The sequence below is a fragment of the Saccopteryx bilineata genome, chromosome 2 (assembly GCF_036850765.1).
Source record: "Saccopteryx bilineata isolate mSacBil1 chromosome 2, mSacBil1_pri_phased_curated, whole genome shotgun sequence".
Taxonomy (NCBI): Eukaryota; Metazoa; Chordata; class Mammalia; order Chiroptera; family Emballonuridae; genus Saccopteryx; species Saccopteryx bilineata.
This window is the reverse complement of record NC_089491.1, coordinates 100,308,683-100,327,417: the sequence shown is the minus strand read 5'-3', so window position 1 is coordinate 100,327,417 and position 18,735 is coordinate 100,308,683.

Here is an 18,735-nt window from a genome sequence, read left to right as displayed (position 1 = left end):
TTGGTCAAATAAGTTTGTAAATATGATATATATGTTTGCTCGCTTATAGTTTGCATTGGGTGTGGGGGACAGACTGTAAGCAGGCAGGGTCATTATAGCCTAAGGCTTAGTTTTAGGACTAAGCCTTTCCCACCCTAAGTGACTTTGTATCAGAGACTTCCTTGTTTGTATATTGGATTAAAGGTTTTGATTTCTACACTATAAAATGGGGCAGAGGAGCCCATGCTGGAGGAGAGCAGAGAAAGGCCACATAGAGGAGAGGAGAAGCAGCCAAGATGGCTGAGTGCTGAAGGAGAAGCCAGTTTGTGCAGAGTTTGTGCAGAGAGAGAGAGAGAGATGAGGAACAGAGGTGAATAAGGCTGGTGAGGTAGATATCTTTGATTCTAGGAAACTCGGATAAGTCAGTGGTTTTGGGAGCCCTGACTAGAAAGGGAAATGGTTTTCTACTGTGTGTATTTTTTGCCTACAGGGTGCGAGCTAGGATTGAAGCTAATGGCCCACCAGTTCTTGGCTCCATTGTTTTATTACTGTCTATCCCAGTGGTAGTCAACCTGGTCCCTACCGCCCACTAGTGGGCATTCCAGCTTTCATGGTGGGCAGTAGCAGAACAACCAAAGTATAAATAAAAAGATACATTTAAGTTGTTTTATGAAGATTTATTCTGCCAAACGTAGTGAAAATCTGACATAAAGTACTTGGTAAGTAATTATTATTATATGCTTTAACTTGCTATAACTCTGCTTTATAAATTTTATAAAGTAAAGTTACTTCCCTACTTTATAAATCACCATTACTGTGGAACCAGTGGGCGGTTAGAAAATTTTACTACTAACAGAGATACAAAAGTGGGTGGTAGGTATAAAAAGGTTGACTACCCCTGGCTATCTGAATCAAATGCGAACCTGCACAGGCCAGGCAGCTGTGTTGGTGGCCGCAGCTACTGGCTTTACAGACCACAAATTCAAATCAGCCTCATTGTTGGTGAAATGCTGCCCCTATATATATGTGGTTTTATTTCTTTATTAGGCACCAGCAGTTTTGCTCTGGTGAGCGGGAGCCCCCATGTGGACAGTGTGGATCTGTGTGTGGGTCTCTGTGCTGAGTCTCTGGTCCCTGGGAGAGGTCTCTGCATGAGGTTCCTGTGTGGGTCTCTGTCCCAGGTCTCTGTGTGAGGTCTCTACGGACATAGTCCCAGTGGTGAGATTCATATAATTTAACAACCGTTTTAAGTATAAAAAAGGATATACTAAAAGGTACTTCATTATTTCATGCATTTAATACTTAAATAAGAACAATAAAAGACTGTACACAAAACTAGATTATGAGTTTTAAAATATTAATAAAAATATTAAATAATACAATTAATTAAATACAAAAAACAATTAAACTGTTATTTAAACTATTTCTATATTGCCCCTTAATTGGTGTCCTTACTTGCAATGTTGTTCACTTATGGATGGAATGGACATTAGTATTCGTGCTTAGAATACACTGTTGCGCAGATGAACATTAAACAAGAGTAAGGAATGTAAATATGTGATTTCCACATTGGGTGGCTGCCCAGGCACCCACCTTAGAGAGAACCCTTGTTACAAGAGCCATTTTAACAGCAGGTTCCTGGAACTCAACAAAAAAATTAGGTATTGATTCTACTGAACTTGTGTGAACTGGCTGAATCCCACAACTGCATGGTCCCTGAAAGAGATCTCTGTGTGAGGTCTCTGTGTACATGAGTCCCTGTCACATGTCTCTGTGTGAGGCCACTGTTGACTCATTGTCCCTCCACCCTGTCCTGGTCTTCCCTGGAGCACATATATAAGGTCATGAACTGTATTCTGAGGTCCCCAAAACTCTGAAAGCTAAGGAAATATACTGTGGAGAATCTTTTTGAAGTCTCTACTAACTTTGTGTGCCCAGTCTTCTGAGTGGCCAATACAAGTGGCTTCTCTCGTCTTGGCTCTGGAAGTTAGAAGGGGAAGTCACGATGGGATAGGGCCACCTTGAGCCACTGGAACCCTGATTTCTCCCCTCTGGGCCTGTAGATGGCAGTAGGATCCCAGAGTCTCCTCAGTCACTGCACAATTTATGGACACACTTGGTCACTTCGCCTATTTCACTCCTCCCCCACCCCACTCAGCTGGGTGCGCAGTGTCCCATCTTCATATGGTGACTGCACACATATGCTCCTACTCCATCTTTGGGAGAAGACTGTGGGTGCCCTTGAGTGGCCTTTCCTCCCAACAGACGGCGGTGAGGCCTTAGCTGCCTCTGTGCTCCCACCTGCACATGCTCAGAGCTGGGAGTGCTGTCCCAGTCCTCGCTCGCTGCTTCTCCAGAGCGTGAGAAAGGCAGAGGGAGGGGACACTAGAGAACCAGGCTTGGGCAACCTGGCTCTATCACAGCTTCACGGGAATGTGGGGGGCTCATGAGAAGGTGTCACCTGTTCCCAACAAGAGAGCCAGGGCAAGAGACCTCCCACCTCTGGACTCAGGGCCAGCACCACCTGCAAAGTCCCTTCCCCACTCTGTGTCACTTCTTGGAGACTGAGGGTATTTCAGCCTGTGCAAACCCTTCTTCTACGGCCCACAAGTTCAGGGTAGAGAGAGAACAGGAGAGGTCGGGCTGAGCCAGATCCTGGTGGGATCTTGCAGTTTTGCTCATCTTGACAACTCCCGAATGCTCTCCTTTGCAATAATGATCAATTATGGAAACAAGGTGTGGGTGAGGTTGGGCACTCCTTACTGCGGTCACTGTCCCCATGGCCTTGTTCCTTCTGGAAGACAAAGCAGGTGCTCAGAAAGAGCGGCCCCTAATCCCTTCTCTGCCCCAGCAGGGCACAGACAGAGGCCAGCAGCTCTCATGAGCAAGAACCTCTATTTTTGGAAACAATTACATTTGTGGGAAGAGAAAGCATTAGGACATAGAAGATGATGTGCTACCACGAGAAGAACGAGAAGAACATGACTGTGTGTTATCCTTTTTGTTCTGTTTGGAGAAAAATTTCCTACCAGGAAAGACGTGAGAGGCACACCCTGGTTGACCAAAGAAGGGAAAGCACGTAGGGTAACGGGGTAGGTGGTCTGAGACCTCTGCCTTCAGCCCATGATGGGAGGGTCTACCTGGGCGCCCTGGCCTCATGGGTAGAAAGGCCCACTTGCTGTCCCTGTCTCTGGTCCACACACTCTTGTTTGAACAGTTGTATCCATTGGGGGTGACTTGGTGAGTATAGGCCATATCTTCCATCACTCTTCTCTGCTGTGGGGAAGAGAGAGCCTTGTGGTAAGAGGAACACCCACCTACAGGGGCCTGGAACTGTGTTTGTGCTGATGTGACTCCTTAGCATGAAGTTCTTGGTGAAGTCCTAATTTCTCCACCAGGATCTGTCTGACAGCTGTCACCACGGCCTGCCCTTCTTTGTGTTCTCCTGGGCTGGGTCTCTTATCATCCTCCCTCTTATCAGGGGGAAGAGACATCTTGCTTTGGCTCTCACATGGGCATTTAACTTTTGATACCCTGGGCACCTGCTGCCCCTGACTGCTGTGTGCATTCCATATGAGGTCATGTGGCACTTGGGCAGCTGGCGCGTCCACACTGGAACTCTCCCTCGGGGACCTGGTCAGTGAACTGTGAGCAGCCAAGATGTCTGCAGCAAGAAGCACATCAGTTTGAGGGTCTTGGAGGAGCATGCTGGTGCCAGAGTCATTGAAGAGCACGCCGGTGGCATAATCTTGCAGGAGGACTTCAGTGTGATTGTCTGGAAGGAGCACGTCCGTGGCCCGGCCTTGAAGCTGGTTCTCTGACTCTACCTTCCCTTGGGGCTCCATCTTAGGGGAAATCATTGTTTTTATGAATGGCTCTTCTGAGTCTCGGGGAACTGACTTTGTAGGTGGTGAGGAACTTTCATGAGGCGCTGGACTCCCTGACCCTCTCATACCCATATTCATATTTCTGGGATAAGCCAGCACACAGGGACCCATAGTAAATTCCCAAGGAGGGGCCTCCTCAGCCTGCACCGCCTCCCTGGCCTTGTCAGCCCCTGACAATTGGGACCCTAAGTTCCCTTCCAGTACTGCGGCCCTATGGCGGGGGTCTCCTGAATTCTGAGCCCCTCTTCCCTCCTGTGGCTCATTCCTAGCTGCTGCTGAGCTTGGCTTTGACCCCCAACTCCGTTCCTCAACCTCCACGACAGCCCCAGTCTGCTGGGTTTTTCCCATGAGGCCGAGTGTGAGGGACTGAGAAGGTGGCCTGTTCTGCTGTCCAGTCAGAGGGGCCTCTGAGGGCCCGTGGCCATAACCAGAAGGTGTCCCTCCTGTAGCTTTCTGGATTTCCTCAACCGCAGGTGAGATGGTGAGGAGGGGACCTGCCCAGGTGAGAAATGACTCAGTGGTTATCACCTTCTCTCCTGATAAGGGCTGAGGAGGTTTTCCCAAGAGCTTGTTGACGTTGGATTTTGAGTGGACCCCAGACACACAGACATCTGGAGGGGACGAGGGGGACGGTGGAAGGGGCGGATGTTGAGCCTCATGTAGCATGAGCTTTAGGGGCCCAACGGCCTGGAAGGGAAGGCCCCACTTACATCTCATCGGAAACCTTATAATATGTGATTCTACCAACTAACATGTGGACCAAGGAAGGAAAGCTCACAGAAGGTGTTCACGTAGTGTTCCTGACCCTTCATAGCTGCTCAAGTTTCCCTGTGAGGGAAGTGCGTGGGAAAAGTATGATTGTCAGTAAGCCAGAATCGACGCACCCTCACAGGGATGAAACCTGTGTCATCTGTTCTAACTTCCTGTTCAAATGGTCCTGTAAGAGTTGTTCTAGATATTTCTTATTTGGGTCTCTGTGTAAGCAAGTTCCTGGGTCACTCTTTAGAGACTTCCTGTGACGCTCTGACTTGTTGGAGTTCATTCCAGAAACACCACTGTGTAGTTGGCTGGGCCTCTAGAGGGACCTTTTGGGACCGTCCTCACACATTGCCACAGACCCCTGCTGAGGTCCTGCCCTGGTTGGTCCTTCCTGTAAGACCTTCTCTGGATACTGGGCTTCATCTTCTGTGAGTCCTGTGCCCAACTCACCCCTGGGCATTGGCCCTGAGCCTGCATAAGTTTCGGAGACACCTGGACCCTCAAGTCCGGGCCATCCTGCTGTTTGTCCTTGAAGATCCTCTAGTGAAGATGTTGCTTCTGATGATGATGGCTGTTCAACTCTCTGTGAGGAATGGACACTGACCTGTGGCCATGGGAGGCCCCCCTACCCTGGGGAAGGCTGGGAGTAGGTGTCTAAAGCCTCCCTGTGGTCTTTCGGTGACAGAGGGTGAGGCTACCTCACTTTGCAGTCGCTTCTGCAGCAAGGGCAGTTCCAGATGCTGAATTTTTATTGGGACAAATAAATGTGCCTTGTTCTGGGGTGTAGGGCAAGATACTCTGGAGGTCCTCATCTGGGATGCAGAAGAACGTCGTTGGATTGGAGGCCAGGATATAAGAGAGGTCTGGGTCTGGATCTGAGCTGCAGCGGGGGCTGGGACTGGGCTAAGTGTCCAGTCATAGGTTAGGGTTGTGCCCCAGGAGGCAGCAAGGCTGGGGCCTGGGAAAGTCCTGAAGGTGTTCTCGGCTGCCCTGGAACTGGAACTGGAACGTGTTACAGAGTCCATTGAATCCCACTGAAATAGGCTCTAGGGAAAAAGAGCTTTTAGCACCCAGAATGTAGCCTCCAGGCAGTCACTGTGCTGAGAGGGGAGGACCCAGAACAGCTGGCTCCATCTCTGCTGTAGATGGTCGCCCAGGAACTTGAGATGTGAGGACTGCTGAGCACCGGGCACCAGCTCTTGTTTGTCCTTTGTGCTACAGAAGGGCAGGGAGGTCATGGTGTCATGCTCAGTACCCAGCTATTTTCCACATGTTCCCCAAAGAGTTCAGGTGGCTGTCCATGATCTTAGGATTTGAAAATGGCCCCTTCTTTTCTTTCTCCTCCCACACCTTCAGTTGTGCTTTCTTGGTGAGCAGCATCTCCAGCAGCTTCTGGACTTCATGGTGGACAAAGGAGAGGCTACCAGTCTCTACCTGCTTGTCTGTGGGGTCTTCCCAGAATGAGAACCCGGGTGGGTGGCTGGATGGGTGCTCTTGCTGGGACTCAGGCTGTGACAAAAAGGGGAAGAACAAGGCCTGGCTAGTCACCCTCTGCCAGGACAGGGACTTAGTGGGACAGGCTGAGCAGCTGGCTGAGGTGGCCGGGAATGGAGACAGCAGAAAGGTGTTCTCTGGACGTGGGCTTGTCACCTCAGTGCCCAGGGGCATTCCCTCCAAGTCATGTTGGTCTGCTTAGCGGGTGGAGGTCAGAGGTAGAGGACACAGGGTAGGAGGAGCTGGGGAAGCCACCGGGGATATCATGGGCACGGCCCCTTTCACAGGCACCAGGCGGGTACTGTGGGCTCCCTCGGGTGCTCTTGTGCACCCTCAGGTGGAACTCTGCTTCCTGAGGCCACTGCCCCACCCAGCCTCCATTCAGAGGCTCCCAGGGTCTCTGCACTGCCCCGGGATCAGTCCCAGCAGGAGAGAGGGTTGTCGGAGACACCTGCTGTGGGAAGGAAGCTGGTGAACCAGAGCTCTGGGCCTGTCCCCACAGGGATCCAGCTTTTTATCCAGTCCTTGGCCACTAGTCACTGCATTCGGAGCTGTGTCCTACAGCCCTCTCCACACCTGAACTTCTGGATGGACATTTCTGAATTTTCTCTGATATTCAAAGGAAATACTCAGACTTACTCTAAACTACCAGACCAGGCTTATTCCTGGAGATAATGGTCTAGTCCAGGGGTACGGAACCTATGGCTCGTTAGCCAGATGTGGCTCTTTTGATGGCTGCATCTGGCTCGCAAACAAATCTTATTAAAAAAATAACAACATTAAATATATAAAACATTCTAATGTATTACAATTCATTCATTTCCTACCACTCATGTTCATGGTTGCAGGTGGCTGGAGCCAATCACAGCTGTCCTCTGGGACAACTCCAAATTTTTATTGGATAATGTGTAACATACACGAGTCATTGTATGGCTCTCATGGAATTACATTTTAAAATATGTGGCGTTCATGGCTCCCTCAGCCAAAAAGTTTCCCGACCCCTGGTCTAGTCTTTCTAGAGAATAGTCATTCTATTTACTATCTCAGGAGTCTCTCTAGGTGATTCAGAAAAGTGGAAAGAAGAATAAAAAAAGATAATCTCTGTTGAGTCTGGGCCAAGGGTCCTTCACCTCCCTGATGTTTCTTTCTAGGTCTCCTAGCTGTTGGTGAGGATGGATCATTCTTGAAGCAGGAGAGGAAATAATAGAGGAGCAGCAGTCCACATAGGATGGCAACAGTGGTGTCAGTCACTCAAAAAAGGAAGGTCTTGCAGGTAGCAATAACGCTCTTCAGAGAAAACAGACGTTTTCCATCACGTGAATTTTACTGCTGCCCTCTGGCAACTGAGCACTGGGAGGAGCTTGTTGCCTAGAGGCCCATGCGGTATTGGGGAGCTGTGGTCTGGTCACAAGGGGCTCTTGATGTGGGGGAGGGGTAGCAGAGGCCAGGCTGGACCACAATGCCATCTTTATTGAGAATGAGTGATAAAAGGGTAATTATTTAATATTCACAAAATGAAATAAGTATAGTAAACATGTAAAAATTTACCCTTCAAAATATGCCTTATGCAGGTAGTGTTTATACCTCTGAAGTTAGAACAGCTTCACAGAGACTCATGGGATATGCTGTATGCACACACACACACACACACACACACAAACACACCTACACACACAACAACGCATTTTGACAGACCAATTCGGTATTTTCAAACTCAAAAATTAAGCATTTCTCATTCTTAAGTCTTTTATGTTTTGTCTTGACCTTATCTGTTCTTATTCTGCCCCAAATAGACTTCGTTCTCCAGAGGTTAGAAACATGTGTGGTGCAGCCAGAAGGCAGGAATGGGTTAGTGGAGCTAAAGTTTTGGTCCTTGGAGTGGACACTGGGACTGGACCAAGGTTGGGTTTGAGTCTACTCTGAAGCAGTCTTTTCTGATGTTCCCTGTCCATTCTATACTGATTCACGTTTAGAGTACGCCCTGCCTGTCCTCTCTGCCTCCCGCTGACCCCTGGAACCTCACATCTTGCCTGTGTCTTATAGAGAAAGGACTTTGAGTCCTGTAAGAAATTCCCTTGTGACATCATTGACTATTCCTTTTGGCAGCGGGAACTGGGGATTTACTTAGGGATTGTACTTTTTAATCATTATAAGGTTCATTTTTCTTTATACTTGAAATATAGGCTTGAAAATAAGCTATATTCTCTGTTGGCCATAGAGCTCTATACAGCTATAGGGGAATGAGAACATCTGCATTTATTTGGCTGAACTGTTATGAATGTGCTGACCAAGAGCACACCCTCAGGCTCTGGCTGGGTTGCTCTGTGGATAAAACACCATCCTAGCACATCAGAAGTGCAGGTTTCTTCCCTGGCCAGGGCACACAGGAGAAGCAATCAATGAGTACACAACTAGATGGAACAACTAAGTGAAACAATGAGTTGGTCCTTTTTTTTCTCTCTCACTAATGGAAAAATTTAATAAAGGGAATAGCACATATTGAGCATCAACTGTTGTTTGATCTGTCCACACTCTCTTCACCCTTTATGACATTGCCAATGGGGCATGACAGTCCCCAGTAGGCACAAGTAGGCTACCTGGGGAGCGTGGAGGGTTTCAATCTGGACAACTAGGGTCAGTGGTGGGCCCTGATTTCTGCTTCATTTTCAGGGGCCTTATGAGTGGGATGTGGATCTCATCTTGACCTGGAAAATCAAGCTTGGGTATGCGAGGAATGACCTTCTGATATGACTCTGTGGGAGAATAGAAAGTGTATATTGTCTCTGCCCCGGTTCCTGGCACCCAGCTCCTGAAACCCTTACAGTTTTCTAAGTGACAAGATCCCTAAGAGCATCTTTTGTTCTAAAATTTGGTCTTGGACATCAGTTCCTGACACCAGGCTTATGAAAAACCCTCGTAACTTCCTGGGTTAATGGGGGACGGTTGCCTGTTGGTGTGACAGGGGCATGGATTTGGGGGGCATGAAAGGAGCCGTTGCCTCTGTGGCTCCTTCTTTGGATTTAACCTCCCACAAGTCCACTGGGAGAGCAGAGACATCCCTTCCTGAGTACAAATAATTCATTCTGCAAACCGGGCCTGGGCAGCCAGTGTACATGGAAAGTAAACCGAAGGTCAGTGGCAGGGAGATGGTGCAAAGGGTTTCAGTGTTCCACAAAGTGCCATCGCCAGACTAAGGAAGCGGCAGACACGAGGACGCGCCCCTCCCCCTCCCCATCCTCCTGTGGCCCAACAGGCAGTAAAATCCTCTCTGAGCAGATCACGAAGGATGGACACAACTTCCCAGCCTAGGCTCACTGTGGCTGAACCTACTGGAAAGAATGGAGCTGCACACGCACAGACCACCTCATCCCAGCCACTCATGCCCCACCCACACTGGGAGCCTGACAGAGGCAGCTAGGCCCCCTCGGACAGAGCAACACAGCTGCAGCTCCAGCCCATGAAGGTGGCACCAAGAACACACAGGCCAGGGCCCATAGCCACCACCTTCCATTATGGGGTGGTCCCTGAGACTAGGGCAACCCTCGCATCGAGAGGACACCCACTTCAGGGAATTCCTCAGCAAGAACAGGGTGTTTGCACACCTAAGGACACCCGCCCACAGAGACCCCAGAAGCCCAAGTAGTGCAGTTAAGAGAAAACCAAACTTGCAATTCAGCACCTGCTACCAGAAAACAAAACAAAAGTCCCTTAGTTATCAACCTGCCAGACAGTAGAGTCAAATACTTTTTAAAAAATGAAAAATTTTATTCCCACCAGTGCCCAGGCAGAGAAATAGTCCATTAACTACAATGAATTACCAAAGTAACAAGGGAGTTCAGAGAGAAAATAAAAAGATCTTCAAAAACTAAACTGAAAGACACAAGACTGTGATTTAAATGACAGAGAATTCAAGATTGCAGTTCTGAAAAAAACTAAATGAGACACAAGAAAATTCAGAACAGCAGTTCAAAAGGATGAAAAATAAAGGCAACAAACAAAAAAGAGGATTTTATCAAAGAGACTGAAACTTTAAAAAACAATGAAACAAAATAAGCCAATGGTATACTATATCAAACTAAAAAGCTTCTGCTCAACAAAAGAAACAGTGATGAAAGAAATGGAAAGATATTCCCTGTCTATGAACGGGAAGCATTAACATCATTAAAATGGTCATATTACCTAAATCAATGTACAAAGTTGATGCAATCCCCATCCAAACCCAATGGCATTTTTCAAAGAAATAGAATAAAAAGCATCAGATTTGTATTAAACCACAAAAGATCCCAAATTGGCAAAAGCAATCCTGAGAAAAAAGAACAAATCCAGAGTTACCATAATTCCCAACATATAATTGCACTACAGAGTGACAATACAGGGGGTCCTCGGGTTATGACAGTCTCAACATACGACATTTCAAGTTTAGGATGTTCCTTCCAATAAAAACTAAAAAATTGACATGTGAGTACTTCAGCTTATAAGGTTAGCGCTGTACTTACAGATTAAGAGGATGAACTAGTTTGGTTGCATGCAGTAGAAAAATACACAGTACATTATACAGTACAGTATATTTGTGTCCTTCTTTCTTTTTTCTTTGTGGATTAGTTGTGTTTTTATGTTCTAGATTATGATTTTACAACTGTATTAGGATAGTAAATGACTTAGGCCAGTGTGTGTTTCTACTGACACCAAAATTCGAATTACATCACTGTTGTAGGAACGAACCTATGTCGTAACCTGAGGACCCCTGTAATGAAAACCATGTGGTATTGACAGAAGATCAGACATAGAGACCAATGGAACAGAACCGAGAGTCCGGAAGTAAACCCACATGTACGCGGGCAACTGATTTTAGACAAGCCAGCAATACAATGGAGAAAGAAAAGTCTCTTCAGTAAATGATGAGGAGAAAATGGAAAATCCACATGTAAAGAATGAAACTATGCTGCTACTTGACATGATAAACAAAAATCAACTCAAAACTAATTAAAGACTTACTATAAGACCTGAAAGAATAAAATACAGAGAAGAGTATATAGGTACTAAAATTAGAATCCTTGTTCTCAGAGAGGATTTTATGAACTTGACCCAAAAGGCAACGGAAGTAGAAGCAAAAATAAATAAATGGGACTACACTAACTGAAAAAGCTGCTAAATAAACCATCAACAAAACAAAAAGGCAACCAACCAAAACGGCAAATCTCAAGAACAGAAAAATCCTTTTAAAAATGTACAAAGGAGATGCAACTGTGGTGGCCAGTGGATCAAGCATCAACCTGGAATGCTAACGTCACCAACTGGAAATCCTGGGCTTGCTGGGTCAAGGCATGTACTAGAAGCAACTATGTAAGGCCAGTGTCTATGGCCATGCAGGTTCACATTGGATTTGGGGAGATGGTAAAGGAACTGCGGAGCCAGAAAATGGTGGGCCATTTAGTTTATTACAGTAGTCTCGCAATGTTGGACAAGCAAGGAGGCAGGGAAAACCGTTTCCCTTTTTTCTTTTTTTAAGGTTTTGTTATTATTATTATTATTATTATTATTTACAGAGACAGAGAGAGAGTCAGAGAGAGGGATAGATAGGGATAGACAGGAACGGAGAGAGATGACAAGCATCAATCATTAGTTTTTCGTTGTGGCACTTTAGTTGTTCATTGATTGCTTTCTCATATGTGCCTTGACCGTGGGCCTTCAGCAGACCGAGTAACCCCTTGCTTGAGCCAGAGACCTTGGGTCCAAGCTGGTGAGCTTTGCTCAAACCAGATGAGCCCGCACTCAAGCTGGTGACCTCGGGGTCTCGAACCTGGGTCCTTCTGCATCCCAGTCCGATGCTCTATCCACTGCGCCACTGCCTGGTCAGGCCACCGTTTCCCTTATTTTTAGGGCCCACAAGCAAACCGGCATGTAGGGGGGACCCCTTTTCCTACAAACAATAGCAAAAGAAAAGCCCTTCCTAATGCTGGCAGGCAATTGGCAATCTACAATCTGCCACCCTGAGGGCAAGCACATACAGCCTTACATAGATTATACTACATGGTGCTGCCCCGTGCTCATGCACCAATCAGGCAAAGTGCAAGCAAGGAAGCTTAACACACTGTTGGCCCAACAAACTATTATGAGTTGATGCTTCCCTTTCCCCCCTATCATTTCTCTCTATCTCTCCTCTCTACAATAAATAAAAAAACAAAATCTAAAAATCATGCAGAGGACAGAACAAGAACTTTTCCCAAGAAGATATACAAATGGCCAACAGATATATATCGCTCACAGAAGTTAGGGGATATTTCAAAATGAATATGAAGCGTTAAAAAGAAGCATTTAATTTATTTTTTATTAAACAAGAACATCAGAAAAGCAAATGATAAGTCAAAAAATGTTGTTCAATTATGCAAATGAGATGTAAACTAAATTATCCTGATTGAGTAGCAAGTGACATATTGGCGGGGGTGAACAGAAGTATGTCAAACTGAATGAGAAATATTCCCTAATTTTTCTGAGCAGGTATGAAAAAATGTTCAGTTTCCCTAGCTATAAGGGAAATGCAAACAAAAACTATAACTACACCATCTCACATCTGATAGAATAGCTGTTATCAATAAAACTAGAAATAAGTGCTGGAGAGGTGGAGAAGAAGGAACCTTCATACACTGCTGGTGGGAATGTAAATTGGTACCGCCACCATGGAAAACAGTAACAGAGTTTCCTTTGCTTTTTGATCCAGTCTGCTACTCTGTACTTCTTTATTGATGAATTCAATCCATTACATTTAAGATAATTATTGACACTTGAGGATTTCCTATAGTCATTTTATGTTTTACTGATTGGTAGTTCTGTGTCTCATTTCATTCTTCTCTTTTGTTTCTCGGTCAGTTGTTTTTGTTTGGTGGTATTCTATACTTCTTTCCCCTGCATCTTCTTTTTTTTAAGCTATGTGTTTCAGTAATGACATTTTCACAGGTGATTATCATTAGGTTATTAAGAGAAAACTTGTCATATTTACAAGAGTCCATTGTCTTAGGAGTGCTTCTGCACTCCATCCTCCTTTGTTATTGCTGTCCTCTCCCCTTTATGTTATTGTTGTCACAGATTATCCTTGTTTTTATTGCTACCTTGTTGAATCTTTTACATGTCATTTTGATTTGTTTTGTTCTTTGTATCTGGTCAAATAAACCCTTTGAATATTTTCCGCAGTGGGCTTTTCTGGTGATAAACTCCTTCAGTGTCTCTATGTCTGTAAAAGTTTTTATTTCTCCTTCATACTTGAAGGTTAACCTTGATGGATATAGTATCTTGACTGGTAATTCCTCTCTTTCAGTACTTTAAATGTTTGGGTCCACTCTCTTCTGGCTTGTAGAATTTCTGATGAGAAGTCCCATAATAACCTACTGGGCCTTCCTTGCATGTTATATTCTTCTTTTCCCTAACTGCCTTGAGGATTCTTTCTTTGTCATTACACTGGGAACAATTTGTCTTTTCATTATCTGTTGCATGAGGTTTTTGAACTATTTCCATATATCTCTGCATTGCTGATTCCAAATCTGAAGTCTTTTTTTTTTGGTGCATGCTCTAATTTTTATGCAATTTTAATTTCTTTTTGTTACAGTTAATGGCATGCATTGGTTTATAAATTGGAGTTAAAGGGCAACGACTCTGCAATTAATGTTTTAAAAACATCACTTTTACATAATTGCAGTTGTTTTTAAATGTAAAATATTATTATCTGATAAAAACACCCTCTTATTTTGTTTTAAGATTGAATCATGGCTTCTTTGAGTAAGTATAAATGTAAGAATAGTCCTGACACCTTCTGTTATATATGTGGCTGTTACACACTTCAAAATCAAAGGCACAATATTTCATCATCTGTGACATGTGCATATATTGCTTATTTTCAAGCTCCCCTTGGTGATCAAGACAAGAATTGGGCTCCTCATATTGTGTGTCATAATTGTGAGGAAATGCTTTGTAACTGGACAAAAGGAAAACACAAAGGAATCCCTTTTAATATTCCGATGGTTTGGCGTGAACCTAAGGACCACAGTAGTGACTGTTATTTCTTTCTGAGCCATACAAAGGGCATTGGCAAGAAAAAACAGCATATGATCGCATGTCCTAATATTCCTTTAGCAATACGACCTATCCCACACTTGGAGACACTCCTGGTTTCAGTTTTCAATGGTTTTATTTCTTCTAAGGATGAAGAAAGTGAATATGGTGATCAAGTGTATTTTGATAAGATGCATGAGGAAATTGTTGTAGAATCTGAAGGGTCTTCTTCTGATGCCAACCAGTCATTAACCCCTCAGCAGTTTAGCCAACTCAAATTGAATGACTTGGTAAGAATGACACAAAAATTGTCCTTGACTTTCTGAAATATGAGGAGCGTAACTGGATCATTTGTGTGGATCTTAAAATGACGAATTTCCTGTTAGGACAACAGAGAAGTTTCACAAATTATTCTTGCTTTCTGTATTATAGGAAAGCCGACCTCGGGAGAAACACTGGACACAGAAGGAGTGGCCAAAACGGGAAGCTCTGGAAGTAGGAATGCAAAATATTGTGAATGAACCTGTAGTTAATCGAGACAGGATCATCCCCCCCACCTGCCACTTCACATCAAACTTGGCTTAATGAAGCAGTTTGTTCAGGCTTTGAATAGAGAAAGTGAATGCTTTCAACATATTATTTCTGCTTTATCTGCCTTGTCTTTCGAGAAGAAAAAAGCAGGTGTATTCAATGGACCTCAAATTCAAACCCTCATACATGATGAAGAATTTGCCAGGAAGATGAGTAAGGAGAAGAAAGCAACATGGCATTTACAAATGCCACAATCTTTTGTGGCAGTTACAAAGAACTTCCTTGGCAAGAAAAAAGCAGAAAACTATAAACTTTTGGTTCAAAGGATGCTGTTGGCTTTCAGCGACATTGGATGCAACATGGGCTTAAGATTCACTTCCTGAACAGTCACCTTGATAAGTTTCCTGAAAATCTTGGAGCTGTTAGTGATGGCAGACTACTGCTGGAGAAATAAATGAGATTGTCCTTGACAAGTACACAAACGCAAGAGCTACAAATTCTAATTTTTGCCTGAATAGGATTTAAATAAGTTTTGCGCAAATTTTATGATTAACATAAGTGTTTTAATATATTTTGAAATTGTAGGCAAATTCTGATGCAATCATATCTTTTTGTGTATTAGTGTATTTGCTGCATTATATAAGTTATTATATTTTCACAAAGATGATGCCCAAGAAGACATTCTACTTCATTATGTTAAACTAAATGTTGAAATTTTTACAATAAGATAAAAACCTAAAATCATGAATTGCAAAAAAACCCTGTAGCTTACAGAGAAAAACTAATGTCAGATTTGAGATCAGCACACTCGAGTTAGGTAAGAACAAGTGTTTTTGTGGATGCAAGAAAAATTTTATTCCCAGTGTTAGTGACAATTTCATTACAATGTGCCTTGGAGTAGGTCTGATTGAGTTGAAGTAACTTGGCATTCTGTTTGCTCCTTGGATTTGAGGCTCTCACTCTTTCCATAGTTTTGTGAAGTTCTCATCAATTACTTGTTTGGATATGCTCTCCATTTTCTTATCCCTCTCTTCTTCTTCTGATATACTCATTATACTTATATTGCTCTTTCTGATGGAGTCAGACAATTCTTGTAGAGCTCTCTCACTTTTTAAAATTTGTGAGTCTTTCTCTTCTCTTTGTAGCATCTTTAGTTGTCTGTCTTCGATGTCACTGTTTCTCTCCTCTATCTGGCCTGTTCTATTAGCTGAACTTACTACTTCATTTTTCAGTTCATGTATTGAGTTCTTCATCTCTGTTTGGTTCTTTTTTAACGTTTCAATCTCTTTGGTGAAGTACTCTTTTTGTTCATTAATTTGTTTTTTGAGTTCATTAAATTGTCTCTCAGTGTTTTCTTGAATCTCATTCACTATTTTTAGAATTTCAAATTTGAATTCTCTGTCATTTAACTCCCAAGTTTTCCATGTAATAGAGATATTTTTCTGGAGATATTTCATTATCTATTGGAACTATGTCTCTGTCTTGTGTATCCATGATGTATGATTTCTTCTTCCTTGATGGCATTTGAGAGTTATATTGTTAAGAACCTTAACAAGGAACAATTTTTTTTCCAGTAAGTGTCACTGACTACAAATTTTGGCTCTGTGAAATTCTTGGGCAGACCTTCACTGTGTAGTGATGTAGGCAGGGCTGCAGTCGCCTTGGTGGGTGGGGTGTGTTTTGAGAGCTTTACAATGTCAGCTTTATTGCTTTGCAGCTGGCTTTATAGTTTTAGCAGTGGCAATTTCACGTCTCTGGTTGTTCTTCTCCATGTCTCAGCAGACCAGGGGATCAGTTGTAGAGCACCTCCTCCTCTCAGGGGAGAGAGTAGCCTCAGACAGTCAGCTTTGGGGAGACCACCACTGTCCCCTTAGTGCTGCTGGGAAGAAAGGTAGAACCTGGGAGGCTGGGGGTGCACACTTTTGTTTTCCCTGACACTGCACAGAGCATGGGCAGCTGGTAGAGCACAGGCTGTGGCAAGTGTGCTTGAGCACTATAGGTCTACTGTGCACAGTGGAGTTCGTGCCTCATGTGAGCTGGGAATCCCCCCAGCATGCACTGACAGAGTGTGTGCCTCACCTTAAGAGCCAAGCACTTTGGGTCCAGCCCTCACCAGTAAAGCGAGTGCTGCAGACTGAGTGTGGTCCCATGTAGGCTGATCATAAGCCAAGCGACATGAGTAGTCCTTGGTAACCCTGTGTCTGATTGTACCCACCTTAGTTCAGTTCCTTTCCCCCTGCCCCCCAGTTCTCTCCACCTCTCTGTCTCTCCTGCTCAGAATAAGACTCTCTCCCTGAGTCCAGCTGGGAGAGAGAAAAATTCAGTTCTCTGCCTTCTGTCCTGTCCAGACTCCACCATGAAAACATTTTATCTTCTGCTTCCCTTTTCAACACATCCCACCTTCAGTCAGTTTATTGCACAAATCTTTTAGGCATAATCTAAGCCCAGCTGGTGTACCTTTGCTGTGTTATAGTTGTTTAATTTGTTGAAATTTTAAGGGGAGAGACCAGAAATATCTCTCATGCTGCCATTATTTGACGTCACCCTGATTTGGTTTTTTTTTCTTTTCTTTTCTTTTATTTTTTTCTAGTGAGAAAGACAGACAGAAAGGAGAGAAAAGAGAAGCATCAAGTCTTCACTGAAGCACCTTAGTTGTTCATTGATTGCTTTCTCATATATGCCTTGACCAGCGGGCTCCAGCTGAGCCAGTGACCCCTTGCTCAAGGCAGTGACCTTGGGCTCAAGCCAGCAACCTCAGGGTTTCCAATCTGACTCCTCTGCATTTCAGTCAGACACTCTATCCACTGCTTTTTAAAATTATTTATTTCTTTAAATTTTGGGGGTGACATTGGTTATTAAGATTATGTAGGCTTCAAGTATACAATTCTATTATACATGATCTGTATATTGCATTGTGTGACCACCATCCAAAGTCAAATAATCTACCATCACAATATATTAGACCATCTTTTTTCTCTATTACCTCCTTTTCTCTGGTAACCACCATACTGTTTTCTGTGTCTATGAGTTTTTGTTTGTTTATGTGTTGCTTTCAGTTTTATACCCCACATAAGACTGTATTAATCAGAGTTCTTCAGAGAAAAAGAACTGATAGGATGTATACAAATAATAAATATGTTTATAAAGTTATAAGGATTTGAATCACACACAAAATGCTTGTGAAGAGGCAGATCAACCAGAACTCTAATTCACTTCAGTGGGAATACAGAATGATGCAGCCACTTTGAAAGACTTATAACACTGATCAAAGCTTTACCACGTGATCCTAAATTATGCCCAAAGGAGTTTAAAACATGTATAATTTGAGACCTGGGTGGAATTGTTTATAACAGCTTTAGTTATTATCACCAAAACTTAGTAGCAACCAAGATGTCCTTCAAAAGGTAAATGAATAATCCAAAGTGTAATATGCATACAATAAAATATTTATTCAGCAATAAAGACGTGAACTACCAAATCATGGAAGCACATGAAAGAAATAAGTGTATGTTCCTGAGTGAAAGATGCCTGTCTGAAAGGTCGCAATTCCAAATAGCTGACATTCAGAAATGCAAACCTATGGAGACAGTAAGAAGGTCATTAGTTACCAAAGATTGGAAGCACAGAAGATTTTTTGAGCAGTAAAAATATTCTTTATGTTTATATAATAAGGATACATATCAGTAGATGTTTGTCCAAATTAATAGAATATTCCACACTGAGTAACCCATGTGTAGACTATAGACTTTAGGTAACATTGATTTTTCATTGAAACTTCATCAATTTTAACAAAATATACTAATCTGATGTGGGACTTTGATAGTGGAAGAGGATCTCTGCGTGTTGGGCAAAGGAGTACATGGTAGATTTTTGCATTTTTCACTCAAATTTTCTGTGAACAAAACATTGTGCTAAAAATAAGGTGTTTTATGGAATTTTATTGGGGTGACACTGGTTAACATAATTATATAGGTTCCAGGTGCCCAATTCTACCACACATTTCAGTACACTTTATTGTGTTTACCCCCAAGAAAATGTGACC